Below are 8,034 nucleotides of genomic sequence, written 5' to 3'. Positions count from 1 at the left end.
TGGTGTGTGTGCAAGCCATACAGTTGTGCAGGGCTCCATGCTTTAATAATCCTATGCTATCACCATCTGAGATTCTTAATAATTTTTTGAAGCAGGGGCCCACATGGTTAGGTTGCACTGGGCCCTGTAAATAATGCAGGGAATTTTGTTAGTAACCATTTTTTTTGCCACATATTTCACATATTTTTTCTGCTTATAGGATTAATTGGAGTGTGTGCTCTTTCTGCCACATGGTTGTGTTAATGTATTCCATCTGGCTAGAGGTTTCCAAATTAAAGGTTAACATTCAGGATAAAAAAAAAGGCAAATAATTTGAAGAGTGGTTTTAAGAATAAAAAATTGGGGGAGGGGTACTGGGGAATGAACTCAGGAACATCTACCTCTGAGCTACACCCTCAGCCCTATTTTTTATCCTTTATTTTGAAACAGGGTCTTACTAAGTTGCTTAGGGCCTCACTAAGTAGCTGAGGCTGGCCGTGAACCTGCGATACTCCTATCTGTCTCCCAAGTACTGGAATTACAAGCATGCACCACCATGCCTGGCTTAGAATAAGTTTTAAGCAGGGTGTCATCGTTAAAGTTCAGGTGTCTAGGTGGAAAAGTGGAAAGTGGAGACTTCCTTGGTGAACATTATGGTGGTGACTAGAACAGACAGGAGGTAGGATGAGGGAAGCATGGTAGTGCCTGGCCCACCAACCACCCAAATGCCAGCAAGTCATGGAAGAGAGATAGATCCTTAGCAAATCAATTATGGTAGTGTCCTGGGGGCACACAGCTACAAGAGAAATCTTCATAGTCCTTATGCCTCCACATTGATGCAAGAAGCCATAGTTTTCAGTGAATTTTATGTGGAGAAAATAAGGGAATGGAGGCAATCTTTTCCACTTGGTTTTAACCCTTGCAAAGCAAAGCTTTTGCATGGTGGTTTATACAGGCTGACCCATAAAAGATTTGACAGTTGATGTGTCTCTGAAGCATCCCCATCTTACTCAGTGGGGCCTCAGTATATTTGCCTTTACCTCAGTGTTCAAGGCCACAGGATATATTCTGCCATCTGGAGTAGCACCCGACTTCCATGTTTCAAAGGCAGTTGTAATGACTAGGGTTCCTGCTTTCTCAGTCAGCAGGTGTCAGTAATGGGAACCCATATCCTGTAGATGCTGGCCCAGTGTGTACATCTACAAGGGTGGAGGTAGGATGTTCTCCACTCTGATGCTGGGGCAGTCAGTTTTATTGTTGGTGTCTGGGGTTGGATCTCAGTACACTAAAATTGCGGTGAAGCAGAAAGTGATGTCATTTGGGCAAACATTTTTTTTATTTTAAGTAAATATCCAGAAAATCCCTATTCTTTCAGAAGAACATGTGTGTAACATGGAAAATAGCATTTAAGGTATTTACCCAAGGAAAACCTAGGAATTACTAGACATCTTGATTTTGGTGGGAGGTTTCAAAATCAGAACTGTTTGTCTTTTTTCCATAAGCATGTGGATCTCAAAGCTAATCTTGCAAGGGAGGAATGGATATATGTATATCCTAGTAACTGCCTAAGTAAGTGAGTGCCCTGTACCAGAGATTTGAGGGAAGACAAAGCAGACCACCATGTTATAATACCATCTGAGTTTTAGATATAGCCATGGTCCATGAGGTCAAATAGAATCCCATTCAGTTAAAGTTGTCCCAGGGTGACATGAAACCATTTGAAAATCTATTCAAACTATATGGAAAGTATTTTTAGGAGTGTATTCCTTTTGGTTCTTATAGATTTACATGTCTTAACTATCCTTCTAATTAATACAATCATTTCATGTATCCCTGGGATCCTGAGGCTTAGGTGTTAAAATTCATTGAGAGCATGCACCCTCTCACATGGTTATCTCATTGTGCTGTCGTTGTCCCACAAAAACAAAGATGTTTGATTTTAAAATAACTGCAGAAACAAAGGGAGACCCCCTTCCACTTGTGTCTTTAGAGTACAGAGCTATATATATTCAGAGGTGCTGGACTCCTGGCCCCAAAAAGCCCGTATCACCATAGGCTTGTCCTGTGATTACTCTCAGATGCAGGGGCAGCTTCTGAATGTAGCTCATCCAAGGGCACATCTGCCATTGGGTCAAAGCCGAGGGGAGCGGTGGCTGGCATTCCTCTTGATCTTTGATCTTCTGTCAGTGCGAATGGCAGTGCACAAAGAAGGGAGGGAATGGATTATTCAGGTGGTGATGTCATGGATCTCCAGTAGGGAGGTGACAAGGACAAGGAAATTGCAGAAAACTCTTGGTGGATAGGCACCATGGCCCTCTGAGTCCAGTTCCATGGAGACCCTTGTATGGAGATATGTCCTTCTGAAGGTAGGTGCTATTAGTAGAGACCTGTGTTTATCATGGCTTATCATGGGATGTATTTTCAGAATCACTGGGGGTTTCTCCTTATCCCTGGAAATCAAGTTATAGACTGCTGTGGGACTCAGGGCAGGGCCTTGCTAGATTCTTGATGAACATGAAGTCACAGGAATTTCTTCAGGTTGGGTTGTGGTGTCTGTGCTGGGCACTCACACAGGAAGTACCTTCTCTCCCCATAGTAGGCATGGAAGCCCCTCTAGTGTCACCTCAGGAAAGGGATGGGCAGCTGCAGGAAGTTTATACACATCCATGTTTAGCTTCTGGATTTTTTTTCACTGCTGAAAACTGAGTGTATTCATTAAGTTGGGGCATGAGATCCAAACCATTGAAACCCAGTCATGAGATAAAAATTTCCTCTGCTTACCAACCTCACTCCCCAACTGTTAGCTATCATCAAAGAGTGTGTTGCCATGCAATTTCAGCACCAGGATTTTTTATGCAGCCCCTTTGGAAACCTCTGCCTTTGGTAAAAAAGGAGATCTGTTCATCATTCATTTTCTATGCACAAGTGGATCTTTAAATGCCATAGTAAAATGTTTTCTTATTTAAGTAAAATAATTAAGACCACTGGGGCTAGTAATACATTTATGGCTCAACCTATAAATTATTTCTTATTTGCTAAGATAGTATGAAGTACTTTTGTGGGAGGTATACATATTTTTTGGAAATAAGTATTTTCACACTGCAGGAAAAACTCTTTTCCATGAATTATAAGAATTTTGTTTAAAACTGTATTACATGATCTATTCAGCATGCAATGAAAAGTTTAGGCAAAGACTGGAGTGTGTAACTTTTGCCGTGAGAGACTAAGATATGCTTTATATTTAATTTATACCTACTTGGAGAAATGGGTGAGTAATCCTAATTCTCTGTGGGAGAAAAGTCACAGTCTAATTTGCAAAAATCTATGGGTCCAGTGTAATCCCATGGGTATTCAGAAGAGAGATATAGGAGATGTCAGAGTGAAATAGATAGAAGATTGCCAGATAGAAGGTTGCCATGGATACAGTGGTGACTTTGTTCCTGAGCCTTTGCCTACTGGGGATCTCAGGACAGGTGAGTGGCAAGCTCCCCCTCCTTTTCTGTATTTGTTGGAGAATCTGTACTACAGCTGATGTCCAGGCTGCCCTTCCAGTCCCCATTACCTGGAGGAGGAACAGGTCTTCTTAAGCAGGAATTTCCATTTAGCCAGACCTTTCATTATGTAGATGTGGTGTTTCTTTCTGTATTTGGAGAACTGGGCTGGCTACATGTTTGTTGAAAAAGCTTTTGGACTAGAAATTCATCATAAAACACTTTTGAGAATGCTGAAAGATCCATAACTATTTCTTTTGTGTATTAATTTCTAATCACTGATGGAATGAATTGCCACAAACTACTTGGGGGATGAAAACAATAGTTTTATTCTCTTAAAGTTTCAAAGACTGGAAGTTCAAAGTATGTTTCAATGAGTTAATGCCAAGGTATCAACAGAGTTGATTCTTCTAGAATTTCTAGGGGATAATCTGTTTATTTTGCATTTTCCAGCCTCTAAGATACCATCTGTATCCCTCATAATTTAAGATCCTTTTCTTCCATGTTAAGAGTCAGCAGTATAGCATCTTTAAATTTATTTTTGTTTTTCTGTTTCTGTTATCTTCTATCTCTCTCACCTCTATCTATCTTCTGAATACCCATGTGATTACACTGGACTCATTCAGATAATCCAGAGGAATCTTTCCATCTCAAGATTTTTTGTGTGTGTGGTACTGGGGTTCCTGGAGGCCCTTCTACCTCTGGGCTACACTCCCAGACCTATTTTTACATTTTTTTTTATTTGGAAACAGGGTCTCCTAAGCCAGCATGTGCGGCTGGCTTCGAACCTGCGCAATCCTCCCGTCTCTGCCTCCCAAGCGTGGGGATTACAAGCGTGTGCCACCACGCCCAGCATCTCATTATCTTTAATTTGATCACATGTACAAAGTTTCTTTTGTCAAGTAAGGAGACATTCATGGTTCCAGGGATTAGGATTCCAGGGATAGTGACATTTTTGGTGGAAATGAATATTATTCAGCCTATTGCAATACAACATGAATATTGAACCATAGTATTGGTGGCCTTATTTATGGTATGCTTTATGCAAAGACTTTTATGAATTACTTCCAGAAAAGTCCTTATTTTCGGCAGAGATCTTTTGTAAAACCATTTCAGTATAAAACTGTCCTATTTTGCAACTGCCAAGCTAACAAGCAGTTTATAGTTTAATCGCAGGCTGTTTTGCAAACATGATTTTAAATAGCCAATTACTTTGGATATATTCGATATTTTTCTGTTCAGTGTTATGGCAATAAATTAATTTAATAGCCATATAGTTGTCATGTGCCATTTCTAAAGAGTTCTACTTTAGCCCAGTACTCATTACAATTTCCTAATAAACACTATAAAATGGCTCTCTTCTGAAATATTGTCAAATTATAATGGAGAATTTACGTACGCAGAATCCATGTAATCAGGCATAAGGATTGAGAGCATCTCTCTACCTCTTTCTGTCTGTATCTATGTCTTGGATTCCTTACACTGATGGAGTCCATCTGACATGTTGTGTGTAACTCAATGGAGAGATCCATTTATGTGGAACTGATGTCTTCAGTCAAGAGTCAACAAGGACTCAAAGCCCATCAGTAGTATGTGTGTGAACTTGGAAGTGGATCAGACTCCAGCTGACCTGGGAAACAGTTGTATCATTAGATAACTCCTCAATGTTAGCTCATGAGAAGCTCTAAGACAGAAATACTGACAGACAGACACACACACACACACATACTATGTTTATATATTTAATATATATGTATATATATTTGATACTGGGGATTGAGTCCAGGGCATTGACCTCCTAGCTACACTCCTAGATCTTTATTATTTTATTTGAAACAGAGACTTGTTAAGTTCCTGAGGCTGGAATTATATATAGTTAAAAAATGGCACATATTAGAAAAGACTATATAGTCTCTGAGGGAAAAGTTAAAAGTCTTCTCCAGAGGTTATGGAGGTTGTCAGTCAGGTGAAGAGTTTTTTGACTGTAGCTGAAACTTTCCATAAAGACATTATGTTAAAGTAGGAGTGGGAAGTAGAAAGAAAAGAGGTCCATAGAGGATAACATCTACTCTCTTAGATCAGAGAATGTCTTAAAACTATGGTAGAAGGCTTGGTGATGTGTAAACAGGTGTTTTAAGTTGTGGGAAGCTATATGGCCACAAGGATTACATTCCTAAAGCTATTTCAGAATACAGGAAAGTTCTGTCTCTATGTTTTAGGTATGAAACCTTTTATAGATAATAATAGAAACCAGAAGTATGAATAAGTCACACTAAAGTGATTGTCCTGTGATTCTTTTTTAAAATTTTTTGGTACTAGGGATTGAGCCCAGGGCCATTCTACTTCTGAGGTATGCCTTGAGTCTATTTTATTTTGACAAAGAGTTTTGCTGAGTTGCTGAGGGTCTTGTTAAGTTGCCGAGGCTGGCCTTGACCTTGCTACCTACCCTCCTGTTTTAGCCTCCCAAGTCCTGGGATTACAGATGTGCACCACCCTGTCTGGATCCATGGTAAATATTTTAGTAGTCACTTGGATTTTAGGGGGAAAATACAATATCTTGGAGTTCCATAATTAATACAAGTTAGTAGAGGAGGAGGAGGAGGAGGTGGAGGAGGAGGAAGAGATCATTTTTAGCATAAAAATAAGCAAAACCCAAGGGGCTATAGAAGCATAAATCATTGGTGCACATACTTAATTATTTCAAGGCACTATCCTAGAAATTACTCTGAAAGTGACCCCAACTAGTAGCTGATCATTAAGCTCCTTCTTAATGTTGTGCAATAAATAAATGAAAAGGTGAACTGGCAGTATTAACTATTTCAAAGTTGTTTCACTGATGCCTTTTGTCTTGTGGCTTGTGATCATATAATAGCCAAATTTAAAAAAAATAAGAATTCAGTTTTATTTGGTGAGCCATATTAAATCTAGAGTTTCTGGTCCCTTAAATTTCATAATTGTTTGATTCCATGGGTCTCAAATTCGATGGATTTTGAAATGTAGATCAGTGGTGTTCTTATATAGCATGTATAAGTACCTGGACTTAATCTCCAGTATTACACACACAAGCACACACACGTAAACACAAAAAAAAAGAAAAAGAAAAAGAAAAAAGAATGATAAAAGAAGGAAATACAGAAAGGAAGAAAGAGAGAGAGAAATCAAACTGTTTAGTAGAGTGGAACTGTTTAAAGTGTGAACACAAATTCCTTGCATTTTCACATTAAGGAGTATGCTGGGGAAAACAACAAATGGATGTCCTTAATTTCTACCTCTTTAGATTCTATTTCAACAAGCCTGTGGTGGGGGCCAAGAATTTATATTTTAATTAGCATACCTCCCTTCTTGAAGTCATGTTGGGACAAAACTCTGTGATGCATAATTCCAGGTCTTTTTGATTGATGATTTCTGAAAAAAGGCAAGTGCATGAAGATAATCATCAGAAAAAAAAAAAAAACCCTGCAGAGCAGAGAAGAGAGTAACTCTAGGGGCTTGCCTTTGAAATTAATTCATAAAGAGAACTCCATTGCTAGTACTCTAGATCTCACAGGGAAGACCAGTGGTAAATCGGGATTCGCTTTTCCAAATATTTGTACCCTAAAGTTCTAAGAGTGACATTTGACCTTGGGAACAAAACAGACATAGCTGTTGGCATGGTGTGAAGAATCAACTCTAGGGAGGGCGCAGGCCACCCTGAGTTCCCAGGCTACAAGAGGGAGTTTTCTAGATGGGTGAGAAGTTTTTTGAAGTTCTGGTATTCATGAAGTTGCTGCTGGCAGTTACTGAAGTTTCTAAGTACTTATTGTCAAGCACAGACCAACATGGTCTTTAATAATTCTTATGTTAGAATATATGGTAGAAGATGAGGAGAAGTATACTTAGTAACATGACCATGTTTAGTTGCTATATGAGCAAATTGGGCTTTTAATCTCTGTCTGACTTCAAAACCCCGTGAGCTATATCACTACTCTCTTCGCCTCCCCTAATGGTAACATGCTAGAATAGATAAGATTCTTCTAAAGGGAATTATCTTTTCACAGGTGATGCTAAATTAAGGTTGATTATACCACTTTTGTCATCAGAACATTCAGAAAGTCTTTATACAGGAGATTCCTGATTGTTTACTGCTTGTATCTTGACATCCTTCAGAGTCAAACCTAGCACAAAGGTCAGTTTATTACAATAAAAAGATTGTCCAGTTCCAAAGGTAGAGTCCTTTCAAGGATATTACTAAGAAGAGTGTGGTAGGAGTCCCTATTGAGCCTGAATTGCATGAATGTTAAGACTCTTGTTGTAGATGTCTACCAAAGACAAAATTTGATGAGAAAGCAAACCTCCTGAGAAATAATTGCTACAAGGGAGAAGGGAATTTGGTCCATAGTTGATTCTAGTAATATCGTAGATGCTGGGGGGAAAAAGCTGTTTTTAATATTAAATGGTATCTATCAATTAGTTTATCATTTGGCCCAAAAGAGCTTAGGTTGAGGGCTAGAAAATACAAGGAAACCCTTGCAAATGGTCACTCATCAAAAGGCCTGAAATCACTACAGCTCTAGACCCATGCAAT

Source organism: Muscardinus avellanarius, assembly GCF_963383645.1.
Source record: "Muscardinus avellanarius genome assembly, chromosome: 1".
Lineage (NCBI taxonomy): Eukaryota > Metazoa > Chordata > Mammalia > Rodentia > Gliridae > Muscardinus > Muscardinus avellanarius.
This window is presented reverse-complemented; position numbering follows the sequence as displayed.